Source organism: Myxine glutinosa, chromosome 12 (genome assembly GCF_964187855.1).
Source record: "Myxine glutinosa chromosome 12, kmMyxGlut1.1, whole genome shotgun sequence".
NCBI classification, from domain to species: Eukaryota; Metazoa; Chordata; class Myxini; order Myxiniformes; family Myxinidae; genus Myxine; species Myxine glutinosa.
The window spans coordinates 100,699,023-100,717,723 of NC_136272.1; the positions used below are offsets into that span (position 1 = coordinate 100,699,023).

Sequence of the window (18,701 nt, forward strand, 5' to 3'; positions counted from 1 at the left end):
AGAGAGGGGCAGAGAGGGGTGGGGGGGGGGAGAGAGAGAGGCAGAGAGGGGTGGGGGGAGAGAGAGAGAGGTAGAGAGGGGTGGGAGAGAGACAGAGACAGAGAAGGGTGGGGGAGAGAGAGAGAGGCAGAGAGGGGTGGGAGAGAGAGACAGAGAGGGGTGGGGGGGGGGGGGAGAGAGGCAGAGAGGGGTGGGGAGAGAGAGAGAGAGAGAGGCAGAGAGGGGTGGGGGAGAGGGAGAGGCAGAGAGGGGTGGGAGAGAGAGAGACAGAGTGGGGTGGGGGAGAGAGATAGGCAGAGAGGGGTGGGGGAGAGAGAGAGGCAGAGAGGGGTGGGGGAGAGAGAGAGAGACAGAGAGGGGTGGGGGGGGGGAAGAGAGAGAGGGGTGGGGGGGGGGAGAGAGAGAGAGGGGCAGAGAGGGGTGGGGGGGGGGGGAGAGAGAGAGGGGCAGAGAGGGGTGGGGGGGGGGGGAGAGAGAGGCAGAGAGGGGTGGGGAAGAGAGAGAGAGGCAGAGAGGGGTGGGAGAGAGACAGAGACAGAGAAGGGTGGGTGGGAGAGACAGAGACAGAGAAGGGTGGGTGGGGGAGAGAGAGACAGAGAGGGGTGGGGGGGGGGGAGAGAGACAGAGAGGGGTGGGGGGCGGGGGGGGGGAGAGAGAGACAGAGAGGGGTGGGGGGGGGGAGAGAGAGAGACAGAGAGGGGTGGGGGGGGGAGATAGAGGCAGAGAGGGGGGGGGGGGAGAGAGAGAGAGAGAGGCAGAGAGGGGTGGGGGGAGAGAGAGGCAGAGGGGTGGGAGAGAGAGAGACAGAGTGGGGTGGGGGAGAGAGAGAGGCAGAGAGGGGTTGGGGAGAGAGAGACAGAGAGGGGTGGGGCATAGAGAGAGACTGGAGGGAGGGAGGGAGAGAGAGACAGAGAGGGGTGGGGGAGAGGGAAAGGCAGAGAGGGGTGGGGGAGAGAGAAAGGCAGAGAGGGGTGGGGGAGAGAGAGTGGCAGAGAGGGGTGGGGGAGAGAGAGAGAGAGACAGGGAGGGGTGGGAGAGAGAGATAGGCAGAGAGGAGTGGGGGAGAGAGAGAGGCAGAGAGGGGTTGGGGTGAGAGAGAGAGACAGAGAGGGGTGGGGCATTGAGAGAGACTGGTGGGAGGGAGGGAGAGAGAGACAGAGAGGGGTGGGGGAGAGGGAAAGGCAGAGAGGGGTGGGGGAGAGAGAAAGGCAGAGAGGGGTGGGGGAGAGAGAAAGGCAGAGAGGGGTGGGGGAGAGAGAGTGGCAGAGAGGGGTGGGGGAGAGAGAGAGAGACAGGGAGGGGTGGGAGAGAGAGAGAGGCAGAGAGGGGTGGGGGAGGGAGGGAGAGCGGCAAAGAGGGGTGGGTGGAGAGCGGCAAAGAGGGGTGGGGGAGAGGGAAAGGCAGAGAGGGGTGGGGGTGAGAGAGAGGCAGAGAGGGGTGGAGGAGAGAGAGAGACAGAGAGGGGTGGGGCATAGAGAGACACTGGTGGGAGGGAGGGGGAGGGAGAGGGAGAGGGAGAGGGAGAGGGAGAGGGAGAGAGAGAGGGGGGTGAGAGAGAGAGAGGGGGGGGGGGAGAGAGAGGCAGAGAGCGGTGGGGGAGAGAGAGAGGCAGAGAGGGGTGGGGGAGAAAAAGAGGCAGAGAGGGGTGGGGGAGAGAGAGAGAGGCAGAGAGGGGTGGGGGAGAGAGAGAGGCAGAGAGGGGTGGTGGAGAGAGAGAGGCAGAGAGGGGTGGTGGAGAGAGAGAGGCAGAGAGGGGTGGGGGAGAGAGAGAGAGGCAGAGAGGGGTGGGGGAGAGAGAGAGAGGCAGAGAGGGGTGGGGGAGAGAGAGAGGAAGAGAGGGGTGGGGGAGAGAGAGAGGCAGAGAGGGGTGGGGGAGAGAGAGAGGAAGAGAGGGGTGGGGGAGAGAGAGAGGCAGAGAGGGGTGGGGGAGAGAGAGAGGCAGAGAGGGGTGGGGGAGAGAGAGAGGCAGAGAGGGGTGGGGGGGAGAGAGAGAGATTTAATCATGAATTATTGTGAATTACTAAGTACAACGTATGAGTTAAACATATTCACCAAAGGAAGCAAGAAAAACAGAAAAAACAACAACTCTCTCAAATTATCAGTTGACAAAATAAAGAAGACACATTTGTTTGCAAAGGTTGCAAACAATATCTAATCCAACCGTCCAAGTCTTATCAACAGTTGCACCTGTAATTCAGTGCAGGTGAGGTTCTATTTTACATGATTGTTCCTGTTCTAGTTTCGCAATTGTCATTTCATTCTTTTCACCACAGCTCGCACCGGCCGTGCTTTTACCTCCCTGTTCACCCCTGACGTTGATTTGTTGAGCAAACTCTCCACTGTTTTCTGTTGCTTTTTGGAAGACGCACACTGATAGTACAGCGGATAACAACAACAATTGTGCATTTTATGAGAAAAGCATGAAATTTCTAACATAGTTAGTGCATACCATAAGGTTTATTTTCAGATGTGGAGGGAAGTCAGATTTGACCTCTGAGAACCGTGAGAGGTCAAGTCCAAAATGGCCGCCAGTCCACCGAGTCTAATGTTCAAACGCGCTTAATTTTGGAACCAAATAGTGTAGAAAAACATTATAGGTGTCATTTCCAACTAAATTGAGGATGCCCAGAGGTGAATGATGCTTTCAATGAACTCCTAGGCATGCCAAGTGAGGTCAGTGAAGGCTCAATGTTACTGCTAGAGCGATTTGTGGTGCTGATGTACGATAGAGGGGTGGGGGGGGACTGGAACCAGTGAGAGCACGGAAGTGAATGATGCCAGGAAACAGCTCTTCACACAGAAGTGTAGAACTCTAGAGAACATTCCTCCAACCCAGGCAACACTCAAGCAGCACATCAAGCGCACTTGCTACCAGGCCAACTGTTGTAACCACGCATTGGTCATGGATCCAGAGATGCCAGACCCACCTGACTGGGGCTGGACAAAGGAGACAACTGGGTGGCAGCCTCTTTGGACCACTCTTCCTGAAGCATCAAAATCGTGCCATGAATTGATCGACTGTGGCTGCAAGAAAGGGTGCACTGGACGCTGCAAGTGTGCCAAAGCTGCATTCAAGTGCACTGCACTGTGCTTCTGTTCTGAGACTGTTAGATTTAGATCATTACCAATTTTCATCATTGCACTTGATTTAATGTAAGCTTTGGTGGACATACTTGGTTAACTACAGTTATTTTTTCAGAGGTTATTGCATCATTCCTTGCAGTGTAAACACTTTTTTTCATCATTTCTGGTCTTTGGGTGTTCTGTACCTATCCCTCCCGGTCCCCGTACCTGAAAAAAATAAAGTTTTAAAAGTTCAAATGAACTTTTTCCAATAGCAGTTCCAACTGCAGTATCATAAAAATAGATATTTAACGTAATTCGACCTTGACCTAAATGCATGTCCTTGAGTTCTGGCGATCTCAAAAGTATCACCAAATGAATGGGCATCCCCAATTTAGTTGGAAATGACACCTATAAGCGCGTTTGAACATTAGACCCGGTGGACTGGCGGCCATTTTGGATTTGATCTCTCACGGTCCTCAGAGGTCAAATCTGACTTGCGTCCACATCTGAAAATAAACCTTATGGTATATACTAACTATGCTGGAAATTTCATACTTTTCTCAAAAAATGCACAATTTATTAAAATATGAGAGCTTATCCGCCGTACTATGAAGAGGTTTTCTCGCATTTTGGTCTCAAGTCATGACATGTTGGACGAACCATGTGCTTTGTGAGAGCATCTGCCTGCTTCACAAATCGTGTGTTCATGTTGTTTCCTTTACTGAGTTTGTTGCCAAGTGCAGATGTTTTACCCTTTGGACCACAACTCGTATTTCATTCATAAAAGAAGAGATTGCTCATTATAACATCATTACAACACCATGTCATGTGGTACAACTCCTGATTCTGCTTGGAATGAATGTAATCGTTATTTTCAGCACAAAATTAATGAACTGAGTGGGCGGTAAACAAAGTCTAAACAAATAAGGACGAAGTTCTGTACTTTAAATGGTCCGTGATTTATCCTCCATGAGAGAAAGGGAATCTTTTCCATCTTCCCTTTCTCTCAACATGGCAGATCATTTACCATTAAATTTATTTACTTCTTATTTGTTTTGATGATACTTGCATGACGATGTTACAATGATTGTAATGTTGTGAATTTGTATTTCACACAATTTAACGTTTCAAAATGAGCAACAATAGGGCACCTTGCGGTCATGTGATCACGTATTCTCCAATCACGATCGTTTGCGCTGAATCCGAGTTCACCGAGACAAGGCAGCAGCAGTTCATCTTTCCAGGTCAAAAAACAACAACAACAACAAAAAAACATTTTCCTTCAGATTTCTACCAATTTCATTCAGAACACCTTGAGAGACCCCGACAAATGCAAACACACATCAAATAGACCTTACAAATAAGCAATTTCCCAAGGGCATAGGACTGAAAACCACACATCTATTTAGTTATTTTAAATGCTATTTTAAATTTTAAATGGAAGTCTTTTTCAGATTATTTTCTGGATTTGTTTGAGTCGAGGCTGAAACTATGTCGGCGACAATCAAAAATGATATTATTATGATTATTATTAACAACAATAATAATAATGAACATATGTCACCCACAGGGTGAACCGTATCTTGCCAAAATGTGAACATGAGTGACTTGCTTCAGGTCACACTGAGGTGAACAGAACTGCTATCCACTAGAAGCGACTCTTTGAGGAATGTCTGCCCACGAGATATTCCGATGATAATCGTTCTAGAGAGTGACCTTGAAAAATACGTGTTTGCCTTATAACGTCACCAAATGACGTCATTTATATAATGTCTAAAGCTTGACATTTATACGAAACACTCATCAACGGCCTCAATTTGAGGTACTACACGATATGTTTCCTAAAAGTTGAAAATTTTACCTTGGGGTCAAATATTTTCAACCTCCAGTGCTAACCATGAAGGTCAAGGTCGGTCAACACCAACAATTAACAATTAATCAGCTGAGCGCTAGACCCTATACTACATTCCTGTAAAGTTTGGAGCTGATCCGAATAAAATTACTCCAAAAATAGGCGTTTCGTCGAGCTCCATGAGATGCAAAAGCCCTTCTGTCAAGGAACATTTTAACGTTTGTTTCAAGCCAATATCTGCAGTAGTTCGCAAGTTATGGCCAATAGTATGTTTTGACCTAACAACACATCATGATATAATAAATGTAAACAAAAAACATGTTACATTAAACTTTGGCAACGATGGTAAATTCATCTCCGAAACTCGATGGAATTACCACCCCACCTTTGTTAGTTTGTGTCTGAAACGGCGTCTGAGCGGTCCGAATTTTAGCCTGAGGTAGCACAGTACAGTTTCTGGCTTCTTTGGTGGGCAGCCTATATTAGTGCGTTAGTTTGACTACAGTCCTTGTGTCGTCCTTGGAAGCCCTCTTGCTGTAACGTAGCAGTTCGTCTCGACTGCCGTGTGTCCTTGTCTGTCGTTCGTCGTCTTGACACTGACTTTTTAACACCCAGTGACATCTGTTGTGTCTGTCTTGGACTGCCTCCAGTCACCCTCAGTCCTTTCACAGTCGGATCACCGTACCCGTCCCGGCACCAATTCCAGTCAGTGAGGTACTTTATGATTGCAAGTTTACTGGTTATGTTTTATGTCACATAAGCTTGATTGTCACACAATCTTTTTTATCTCATTTGAAATTAAACTGAATACGGTTATAGACTGTCAATGTTTTTCAAGTGCTCCTTTTTATTATTTATAGTTGCCTTTCATCGCCTTTGGAAGGTACAGACTACTGCCTGGTGACTGGTGTCTACTCTTTGATTTTGCTGTGAGTAAACACATAAATTTGCTGCATCTGTCTGCAACTATGGTTTTGCAAAGTGTCAGCTGGTATCAAATTATCTTGCATGCTCGTTTTTTAAATATTTTAATAAGTTTGTTAATTACAAAAGAAAAATAGTTCTTTTATTTAATTAATATTGTACAGTACTTGGGGGATTGGGGGGGGGGGGGGGGGCCTCAAGGCTCTGGTGGATGCTCATGATCGGTTTGATTATCCATGTCTAGTTTTAACCTTATTTTGTGGTGGTATCCTACACAACCCTTTGTGCTATGGTTTGGCTTGCAATAACATTTACGTTTATTTGTCCTTTCAGTTGTCCACTGATCTTGTGGGGACCAAGTCACTGAGTTTCCTGTCACACCCAACTGGTCTGGTCTCCGGTCACAGCCCTCTGCTAAACCCAAGTCTCTGATTGCACTCGCCCCTGTACTGACTTGGGTGCTGTAAGGTTCTCACTGGTATGTTTTAAGGCTCACTGGTCATATAGCCGGCGGCGTTGCTGTTTTGATCAGGGTTTTGTTCATGGGGGTTGCAGTTTTGGTGGATATTCAGTCAGTGTCATCGAAATAATTCCATTTTTAATTTGTGTTTCAACCATTTTACGAGGAACATTGTGTGAGATAATGCAATTTGTCTTGATTAGAGTATGAGATGAGAAATCACTTGTGTCACCATCTCTGCCTCCCCTGAGACTCGGCCTTGCTTGTTAACACTCGTTATTGTAAATTTAGGGGAGGGTGGTCGCAGCTCTGGTGGATATTCATATTTGGCTCGACTATTCACATCTAGTTAAGGCATATCCATGTGATTATGGGTTTACCAGAATTTTTATTTGATTTTTTCTTTCGCTGCGTTGGTTTCCGGACAATATCTTAAGAATGCCTTTAGGTATCGACCTGAAACGTTACACGAGTGATTGGCATGATGTATCTTGACTTTGGAGCCGATCTGTTGATTAATGATCAATAGGTGATTGGTTGGAAATTTGTTTCCGGAAAATATCTTTAAAACGCATCGACATATTGTATGGACCTGAAACTGCCTCTCACATGGGTGAATGCTTGAGGCTTGATCTGGTGATTGATTTATTGATCAATACGTGAATTGATTGTTCGTGCTCACCGTGTTGCCTCTCCATGCTTCCCTGTTTTTCTACGCTGCTGGACGATATCCGTGTTGTCTTGTAGTGTCGCCGACACAGTATTAGCTTGACAACTAGGGCCTCTTTTAAATTTGTATGGTTTTTACACACATGTAGAGGACCTAAGATGTTCACATGGGCCAATTGTTATGCCCCGGTAATAATTTAGCAGCTGGTGAATTTGATGTTTTATGAATTATTGGTTAAGTTTACTATTGATTGTGAAATTTGGTGGACAGGGCTCGCTGTTCTGGTGGACAGTTGGCCCAACTATTCATGTATAGTCTTCTCATTGTTAGTGCAATTTGACCTTGACTAAATATGTCTGGTTTACTATTTGTGTATTCTCATTAGGTGATCCTGTTTTGTTCTTATTATCATTGCAGAGCGAAGTGCCACGAGAGCCTGTGTGACCTGAGAAACCCAACAAAGAAATACTCTCGGGTTGCGGTTTCGTACCAAAACTCTACCCAAAGAAATACTCTCGGGTTGCGGTCTCGTACCAAAACTCTACCCAAAGAAATACTCTCGGGTTGCGGTCTCGTACCAAAACTCTACCCAAAGAAATACTCTCGGGTTGCGGTCTCGTACCAAAACTCTACCCAAAGAAATACTCTCGGGTTGCGGTCTCGTACCAAAACTCTACCCAAAGAAATACTCTCGGGTTGCGGTCTCGTACCAAAACTCTACCCAAAGAAATACTCTCGGGTTGCGGTCTCGTACCAAAACTCTACCCAAAGAAATACTATCGGGTTGCGGTCTCGTACCAAAACTCTACCCAAAGAAATACTCTCGGGTTGCGGTCTCGTACCAAAACTCTACCCAACGAAATACTATCGGGTTGCGGTCTCGTACCAAAACTCTACCCAAAGAAATACTCTCGGGTTGCGGTCTCGTACCAAAACTCTACCCAAAGAAATACTCTCGGGTTGCGGTCTCATACCAAAACTCTACCCAAAGAAATACTCTCGGGTTGCGGTCTCGTACCAAAACTCTACCCAAAGAAATACTATCGGGTTGCGGTCTCGTACCAAAACTCTACACAAAGAAATACTCTCGGGTTGCGGTCTCGTACCAAAACTCTACCCAAAGAAATAGGTCCAAAGATCATTTCCCAAGAAAATATTGAGAAAACTATTGAAGCACAAAAAATAGCTGTTCTTGACCATCATAATAGTACCAATTTTACATACCTGTTTTATCAAGCAATCGTATCATAACGTTCAAGATCTTATCATTTTGGTTCAATTTAGCATTGCTACATCTTATAATAACGGCTCCTGTTTAAGCATAGGTATATTATAACGGCTGCTTTTTAACATTGCTACAAATTATCATATCCTGTTCAACATAGCCATTCGTGTATTGTTTGTACTGTTGTTTAATTGTGAAATAAAAAATCTGAATAAAATTAGTGTTGATAGATCACTCCTAAGTATTTACATTCCCAAGTGTTGGGATCTTCGAATACGGACAAGATAACGGAGTTGATTACTTCCTTACTCCTCGCATATTGCGCACATCTGCAGGCGCCAGAATTGTGTCCTAACGATCCGTAGTTAAAACTAGACGTAACACCATTGACAAATCCTTTGCAAAATTAACTATTTGTCGGAATACGGTTTTGAATCGAAATTGTAAAACACGCAGTAATCTATTTTCATCAACAACAAAACTAGACCACAATAATCGTTGACACAATCACATCATAACGTGCTTTTAGCTCGAGTAGGAAAATGCCTCGAATGAAGAAAAAGAGGAACATTTGTTCGAAGAAAGCTGACTCGACAGGCGAAGACGCGCAAAATGTGAAGATAGAAAGAAAAAGAAAACCTGACGAAAGTGTGGATACATTAAGAATGGAATCTGAGGATAGCTCAACTGGTCAGAACCAAACAAAGACACAAAAGCGAGTTGTAATCAAAGATCAAGCAATCATTGAAAAAGACCAAACAGCACCGGAAAGTATTGATAAGAAAGTACGACGGCGAGAACAAGTCAAGAAGGCCGTAACAAAATATTATCAAGTTGAGTCTCCTCAAAAAAAAGAAGAACGATTGAAAATGAAGCGACAGTCAATGACAGAAAATCGAAAACAAGAATCCTCCACTGAACAAGAGGAACGCTTGAAGAAAGTCTGTAATACGGTGAAAGGAAAGCGTGAACGGGAATCGGCCCAAGAAAAACGAGAACGACTCAAGAAAGTCTTAAAGGCTGTGACAGATCAAAATACAAGGGAATCGGCCCAAGAAAAACGAGAACGACTGAAGAAAGTCTGTAAGACGGTGAAAGGAAAGCGTGAACGGGAATCGGCCCAAGAAAAACGAGAACGACTCAAGAAAGTGTTAAAGGCTGTGACAGATCAAAATACAAGGGAATCGGCCCAAGAAAAACGAGAACGACTGAAGCAAGTCTGTAAGGCGGTGAAAGGAAAGCGTGAATGGGAATCGGCCCAAGAAAAACGAGAACGACTGAAGAAAGTCTGTAAGGCGGTGAAAGGAAAGCGTGAATGGGAATCGGCCCAAGAAAAACGAGAACGACTGAAGAAAGTCTGTAAGGCGGTGAAAGGAAAGCGTGAATGGGAATCGGCCCAAGAAAAACGAGAACGACTGAAGAAAGTCTGTAAGACGGTGAAAGGAAAGCGTGAACGGGAATCGGCCCAAGAAAAACGAGAACGACTGAAGAAAGTTCGTAATACAGTGAAAAATCAACGTGCGAAAGAAATACCTGTCAAAAAAGTGACCCGCTTAAATACAATGAAGCTTAAGATTAGAATGAAAAGAGAACAACGCAATTCGAGCCTACAAGAACAAATAATTCAGTCTTTCGAGAACAATGTCAAAGATGGACCGGATTACATCTGCTCAACTTGTCATCGCATGATGTACAGGGCAACAGTTGTAGAGCTGCATGAAGATAAATACACCAAGGGCTCATCTAAGATGATCAAGGATGTTATCTCCTACCGACTGAAATCCAAAAATGATCGTGAATGGATTTGCCGCACTTGTCACCTTACCCTGAAACGAGGTAAAATGCCATCCCAAGCCAAGGCGAATAATTTGTATCTTGCTTCACAACCAAAGGAAATGAAAGATTTGAATGCACTCGAATTACGACTGCTATGTCAGAGAATTCCTTTCATGAAATTACTTGGGCTTCCAAGGGGAAAACAGCATGGAATTCACGGACCCGCTATTAATGTGCCCTCAAATGTTGACCAAGTGTGCTCTGTTTTGCCAAGACTCCCGAGCGAAAGTCAACTAATCCCACTGAAGTTCAAGAGAAAAATGGAATATAAAAAACACTACTACTACGACTTTGTCGATATCAACAAAGTAGTGAACGCTTTGCAGTACTTGAAGGCAAACAATCATTTGTACAGCAACATTAAAATGCTTGAGAATTGGTCAGATAAAGCCGCTTCGGATGATTCTGATTTGTGGAAAGCAATGACAGATCAAGACCTGGACATTCCAGTGCAAACTGACAAAGAGGACGCAACGAGACCTGGGACCAAAACAGGACCAGCCTGCGATAAAAGCCAAGCAACAAACACAACAATGAGGAAAAACAGAGAGGCAACCGTGTCAAAGGGTCGAACAAAACCCAAAGTGACGAACAGTAGGAAAACGAGAGTCCGAAACGAATGTGAGTATGGACAGGAAGTTAGTGGGCAGAACACAAACATAACTTTCGAAATTATTCCAGCAGGTACTGGCTATTATGGTTCACTGGAAACAATTGCGAACAGACTGAACATGAAAATTGTTGACGTGGCAAACGATGGAAATTGCTTGTTCGCCTCAGTGTGTTATCAACTTGAAGGAATCACCAATTTACGAATGACAGCAACGGAGTTGAGAAGGAAATTAGGCATCTATATGGAACACTACCCAGAACACTACCGCGATTTCGTTTGTGCTCGAGTACAATCAGGTGATCGTACAAACGCAGACACCGAACAACCAGATGCAGGTGACCGTGCAATTGCTTTGATTGACGATGAAGCTACCAAGAGAGAAATTGAATGGGTCCGATACATTGAAGGTTTAGCAAATGGAACACAATGGGGCGAACACATTTCCCTGCAGGCAATGGCAGATATGTTGTCCTTAAGAATACAGATTCACGCGACCACAACAAATGTTGTTACTGAGGTTGTCAGCAGGCTGAACGTTTCCCACGAATTTCATCTTGGACTCATAGCTCAAGATCATTATGTCGCATTGACGGACACTGAAAATGACAGGGAACCTGGTGGATATGAAGTCACCAAAAGTGAACACGAAGGCATCAATGAAATTACCCATGAGCAAGTGCAGACAGATTCGTTCAATGTGGCGGGCACCAAATTAGCATCAGAAGCAAAACCACAATTAGCTATTCCAACGAGTAAAATAAAAACTGTTACACAAATGGCAGATGATCAGATTGAACGACAAGATCCAAAAGAAGTACAGGAAGAATTATCTGCTGAAAATTCCGATGACGAAGCTATGGCGGAAGACGCAACATATTCAGAGGAAATGGCTGGCATTCGTGGTTTACCTTTCGAAACTCTCATGATGAATGAAAATCCTGAACTGAGGGGTGTTTCTAAGGTATTTAGTGTTGCCCCTGCCGAAGGTGAGAAACCAATTGCAATGCTTTCTGAGAATTTTGAAGAACTGTCCAATCCAGACAAATATCCGGATGGAAAAAATGGATTAACTGCTGAAAGGCCACAAAAGATCACTCCGCGAAGGTACTTCAACCAGAGACTGTTGGATTGTGATGGGAGATTCGGCAAATCTATTGAATACTTGCTCAGCGCACAGTATGCTACGGAAAATGCCCAAGTACATGGTGACATAAACCATTTCGTGTACCGAAGAGCATCTAGCAAAGCCTTCCAAGGTCAAAACCTAACCGCAGGCCTTTTTAAGAATGTTGAAAACATGAACAATCTATTGAAAACTGACCAAGCATATAAAATCATGCAAAACATCAGAGGATCGCCAGCGTACTTCCAGAGACTCTCTTACGATGTGTTAGCCATGATAAGACAACTTGGTTTGCCCACATGGTTTTTGACTCTTTCCGCCGCTGATATGCAATGGCCCGATGTGATTAAAACAATCGCACGACAGTATGGTACAACTCTATCAGACGAAGATGTGAGGAACCTGTCCTTCGAAGAAAGATCAATGTGGTTGAGGTGCAACCCGGCTACTGCAGCAAGACAATTTGACTACAGACTTCAGCTGTTATTCAAAGACATATTAAAATCCAAAGCACAACCACTTGGAGAAATAGTTGATTATGTCATCAGAATCGAGTTTCAGGCAAGAGGCTCACCACATGCACACACTCTGCTATGGGTTAAGAATGCTCCCAAAGTTGGTGTACAAACAGACGATGAAATTTGCACATTTATCGACGAGCATATAACTTCAGCTACTCCAGAAGACTCTGAACTTAGGGAATTGACGAAGAAGGTCCAGACACACAAACACTCTTCGTATTGCAAAAAAAGAACAGGCTCTTGCAGATTTTCCTTTCCACGCGCTCCCTCTGAAAAAACTTTGATTGCAAAAGAACCGGAAGATCAGGAAACCAGACAAAACATAATTGAAAAAGCAAATCACGTTCTTGGCTTGGTTCGCAAAGAATTGACAGACGAAGAAACTCCCAGTGATATCAGTATACCCGAGCTCTGTACCCAAGCCGGAGTCACTCAAGAAGAGTATAATGCCGCACTCACAGTTTGCAACAAAGGATCCGAAATTGTTCTGCAACGACAGCCGTGTGACAAATCTTTGAACCAATACAATCCAATGATTCTGAAGGTCTGGAAAGCAAATATCGATGTTCAGTACATACTAGACGCGTACGCTTGTGTTATGTATGTCGCTGCGTACCTGACAAAAGACGAAAAGGGCATGGGAGAGTTGTTAAAACAAACTTGCAAAGAGAACGAAGATCGAGACATTAAAAAAATGTTGAAGCGTGTTGGAACTGTGTTTCTGAATCACCGTGAACTCAGTGCACAAGAAGCTGCCTATCGCATTTTGTCCATACCAATGAAGAGGCTAAGCAGGAGTGTGGTATTCGTAAACACTGATCCACAAAGTGATCGAGTTGCTGTCTTGAAAACAAAGGAACAATTGCTTGGGAAGGACGATGATGATCCTGACATATTTCAGACAAACATGATCGATCGGTATGCAGCAAGGCCAAATTCGCTTGAAAATCTATGTTTGGCAGAGTTCGCAGCAAATTACAGAACAAACTACAAGGCTGATAGTTCTGGAGATGTATTGCCGAAAATCTTGGATGACCTTGATGACAACAATCAAAACCAAAACAGAGGTCGAGACAACTATCCAAAAACAATCAAACTTAGAGAAGAAACTGGCAGTATGAACAAACGGAGAAATGAAGCAGTGATCAGATTCAGGAAATACAGCGAAGAAAAAGAACCAGAGAACTACAGTCGGGCTAAACTGATGTTGTACTTTCCATGGAGAAACGAAGAAGCTGATCTGCTTGGTGGCTTTGAGTCTTACAGAGAACACTTCGTGGCTGTAAAGGAGGAACTTTTGGCAAAGGAATCAATGTACACTGAAGTGACTGAAGCTGAAAATGTAGATATTCAAAACGATGGTAATCCGGAACATGTTTGGGCAGCATTAGCACCTGAAACAGAGCATGCCAATCGCCTGGACATACATGAAGGACACGTGTCTGACACAGAGCTTGAACCCGAAGATCTTGTTGCAAATGCGGAACTTTTTCTTGGAACTGGACAAAGAGGATCTCATGATGTTGTGATCTCTTCAGAAAGAGGCGACAAGAATATTCTTGCTACTGCCGATTACCAACGTATGATGCAAGGTTTGAATGAAAGACAGCGAGAAATCGTCATGTTTCACAGGGAATGGTGCAAACGTGCTGTGGTAGCAATGAAATCTGGCGAGAAAATCGAACCATATCGGGTGTTCCTCAGTGGTCCTGGTGGTGTCGGAAAATCGCACGTGATCCGTCTGATACAATCTGATACACAAAAATTACTTGCACTGGCAAATACCATTAGCCCCACAGATACCACAGTTCTGCTGACAGCTCCTACAGGTGTAGCTGCGTTTAACATCAATGGCCAGACACTTCATAGTGCTTTGTTGCTACGGGTAAAAAAATATGGATCAGCGGCTGAGCCACTTTCTCCGGACAAACTGAATACACTGAGAACCAGTCTTGCAAATTTACAGGTGTTGATCATAGATGAGGTATCCATGGTTGGATCAAATTTCTTGCTTGACATTCACAAACGTTTGACAGAGATCAAGGGTGTTGTAGATGACTCGGTGTTGTTTGGAAATGTTTGCATCCTCGCTGTTGGAGACCTTTATCAGCTTCCACCTGTTGGTCAGCCACACATATACGCACGAACAAGAGACCCGACTGCCAATTTGCATGGATCGTTGTGGACAGATCATTTCATGCTGCATGAATTGAGCCAAGTGATGAGGCAAAAGGATGACCAAGAGTTTGCTGAACTCTTATGTCGTTTGAGAACAAACGAGTGTACTGAAAGTGACATTGAAATGTTAAAGTCCAGGGAGTCAGACGTAACCGATGAAACTCATCCCAGTGACGCACTTCACGTGTTTGCTTGGAACAAAGATGTTGATGCCTGGAACAAAATCAAACTAGAAGAGGACTGCGTTGCAGGAAAAGAAAAAATCCAGATCCGCGCAATCGATGGTCAAAAAGACAGCACCGGCCTGATAGATTTGAGAAAAGTGAAATCTAAATCTGATAAACGGTCTGATACTGGTGGCTTACATAGAGTACTTGAAGTGGCGAGAGGCTCCAGAGTCATGCTGACATACAACGTTGATACGCTAGATGGATTGGTCAATGGTGTAATGGGATGTGTCACAGACGTCAGAACGAACGATACGGGCAAGGTTATTACAGTTCTTGTCAAGTTTGACAGTTCAAACGTTGGAAAGCAAGCAATAGCTGCTAGTCAATGGAAGGCCGAGTACCCAGATTCTGTGCCGGTGAAGCGAATTGAGGGAAGGTATGAGAAAAATGGCCACAAAGGATCACAAACAACACGGCATCAATTTCCATTGACACTTGCTTGGGCAACAACAATACACAAATGCCAGGGATTGACTGTGGAGCAAATTGTTGTCAGCATGAAAGGCGCAAAACGCTTTGGGAAAGGACAAGCATACGTGGCATTCAGCCGAGTTAAGACATTATCTGGTCTCTACATCACAGACTTTGACAAAGCTGGGATAAAAGTGGAAAACAAAGTGGCCGCAGTAATGGAAGAAATGAGATCAAATCCCATCGAGTTATCTACGCAGAAATTTCGTGCACCCGAGACAATCAGTGTTGGTCACCTGAACATTCGCTATTTCCTCCCCAAAATGAAAGACCTTATGACTGCCAGTTACGCAAGAACGTTAGAAAACACCGACGTCATGTGTTTTACCGAGACGTACCTGACAAAGGAGCACAATATTGACGGTTTCCTCACAACACACGAATACACTGCTTTCAGATTGGATGTACCAGCGGAAAATGACCACAGAGGAATGCATGGTGTTTTGGTATGTGCAAAACAATGCTTGGACCCGAAAGAATTGGAAGTGATCAAAGTTGACCAGCTCGAATCAAAAGTCATTGTCGTAGAAACACCAGAGAAGTCACGCCTTGTTGTATGTGCATTGTACAGAAGTCCCTCTATGTCCATGGGTGTATTTCTTCAGAAGATGGAGACTCTGCTGTTGCTCTTACCAACGAATGCGCCAACAGTCATTCTTGGAGACCTCAACGATAATCTGCTAGAAAACCCTTGGTCCAAGTGCACTGAATTGATGAAGAATTACGGATTTGACCAGCTTATCACAAAACCTACCACTGATTACGGATCCCTCCTTGATCACGTATACTTCAATAAACAGTCTCCCAATCAAAATTCAATTTTTACTGAAGTTCAAGATGTATACTTCTCTGACCATGACGCCGTCTCCTTGACAACGGATATTCCCCTTGTTTGAATAGTGCTCAGCAAAGAGTTAAAAGATTCAAGCTCTCAATCGGATATGAATACAGTAGTGAGATATCAATCGGGTATAAATACAGTGGTGATATATCAATCGGATATGAATACAGTAGTGATATATCAATCGGATATGAATACAGTAGTGATATATATCAATCGGATATGAATACAGTAGTGATATATCAATCGGATATGAATACAGTAGTGATATATCAATCGGATATGAATACAGTAGTGATATATCAATCGGATATAAATACAGTGGTGATATATCAATCGGATATGAATACAGTAGTGATATATCAATCGGATATAAATACAGTAGTGATATATCAATCGGATATGAATACAGTAGTGATATATCAATCGGATATGAATACAGTAGTGATATATCAATCGGATATGAATACAGTAGTGATATATCAATCGGATATAAATACAGTAGTGATATATCAATCGGATATGAATACAGTAGTGATATATCAATCGGATATGAATACAGTAGTGATATATATCAATCGGATATGAATACAGTAGTGATATATCAATCGGATATGAATACAGTAGTGATATATCAATCGGATATGAATACAGTAGTGAGATATCAATCGGATATGAATGGTTACCAAAGCCTTCAAGGAGTTTCTGAGAGATTTATTGGTGCTGCTCCACTATTATCAGCGTCAATGCACTCCCCCGTCCCCCACCTCACTGTCGTGTGGGGCGGAGAAGTCAGTGGATGGTTAGGGGTGGGTGGGGCGGTTAGGGGCGGATGGAGCTGATGAGTTATCCCTCTCTGTCGGGACACCAGACGACCCCGAAGCGAGCCGTCACCAAAACAGAGTTTATTGAGGTGGTTGGTCCCAATTGGTATCAAGAAATGTGTTTTGCTGCCAATAATATTTCGCGATTGTATTGATGAATTTCTTGTCAAATTATGTGTGTCGGGATAAGGCTGTGATGTTGGCCCACGTTGTCTTAGTGCATTTCTCAGCCCCAGCCGATATCGCTTATTTCAATGTTGAAAATATTTTCAATGTTGAAAATATGTCTTGAGTTTTGTTTTAGGGGAAATATTATTAACTCTAGCCAGAGGAGTAATGCTGATCTGTGTTGTAATGTGTTGTCTTCAACGTATGAAGTCTGTGCGAAAGCTCCTTAGGGAAGCAGTTATTAGACCCTTTGTCTTGGCAATATAATATTTCTGTTGTGTGTTAAAACTGTTAGATTCGTGCACAATATTATCTCTGTATGTTTCTTAGCGCGAGTAACAAACTCATGAACGAGATCTCTGTTCCATCATAATATTGTTTACCTTCTCTTAATGTTAACTATTTATTGATCTGTTGTAAAATAAAGTGTTAACGTGCTCGCATTGGAACAATTATGTCTTCGCTCAATGATATGCCAAGTTAATATGATGAAAATAATCTGCTCATGGATATATGTCCTAGTCAACTCGTGGTTTGTAATTCTTTGTAAATACGTCTGGCGCTCGTTGTCATAATATTACTTCGATAGGAAGTATGCCTCGAAATTCATGTATATAAAACAGAATTGTTTACTGTTCTGTAAATACGAATAACAGAATCATTCGTATACATGTACATGTCACCCTATCCTGCACTCTGAATATCACAAATCAAAAGACTGAGCTCACCAACGTCCGAGATTTGGCCGCGAATCTTGTGAATGTCGTTTGATATCAGGTCGGTATATTTGAAAATTTTCGATATATTTTCGACCTCAGCGCTAACCATGAACGTCAAGGCCGTTCGCCACCAAAAACTGATCAGCTGTGCACTAGACCATATACTACAATATTGTAAAGTTTCGAGCTGATTCGACTAACAATACTCCAAACATAAGGGTTTAGTTGACCTCCATGATTGGCCGCAAAGTGACCTTGACCTTTGACCTTGACCTTCATAATTTTGTGTGCTAAAGAGTATCTCTAAAAGACTCTGATATGCGAACTTACAAGAGTTTCCAAAGGGAACTGTGCTCTACAGAGTGACCTAAACAATGCGAACTAAAGCAATACAATATACATGAAAAGTGCAGTTTTTTCGTCATAACGCCGTCAAATGACGTCACATTGTCAAACTAGTTATATGTTTGGAAAGCACTCAACAAGGGCTTCAATTTGAGGTACTACTCGATATGGTAACTGAAACTTGAAAATTTTACCTTTTGGTCAAAATTGAATGACCTTCAAAATGACCTTGAAGGTCAAGGCCGATCGACACCAAAAACTAATCAACTGAGCGCCATACCACACCCTATATACCCACCAAATTTGGAGATCATAAGATCAAAGTTACTCAAAAAATAAGGGTTTCGTTGACCTCCATGATTGACCGCAAAGTGACCTTGACCTTTGACCTTGACCTTCAAAATTTTGTGTGCTGAAGGGTATCTCTATAGGACTCTGATATGCGAAGTTACAGGAGTTTCCAATAATAACTGTGGTCTACAGAGTGATCTAAACGTGAAAAAAAATGATTAACCACAAACAAAAAAACAAAAAAACAAAAAAACAAACAAATGAACATATGTCACCCACAGGGTGAACCGTATCTTGCCAAAATGTGAACATGAGTGACTTGCTTCAGGTCACACTGAGGTGAA

General features: G+C 43.7%; 1 protein-coding gene across 1 annotated transcript in view; it reads right to left on the minus strand.

Moving 5' to 3' along the window:
* Positions 1–827: 827 nt before the first annotated feature.
* Positions 828–18,701, minus strand: part of LOC137437649 (putative serine/threonine-protein kinase MARK-C) — a 122,486-nt gene continuing 104,612 nt past the window's right edge. Inside the window, exons 8-9 of the mRNA XM_078766354.1 lie at positions 4,218–4,302; positions 828–883 (exon numbers count right to left, since the gene is read on the minus strand). The gene's annotated coding sequence lies outside the window, so the exon portion shown is untranslated. The remainder of the gene's footprint in view (positions 884–4,217; positions 4,303–18,701) is intronic.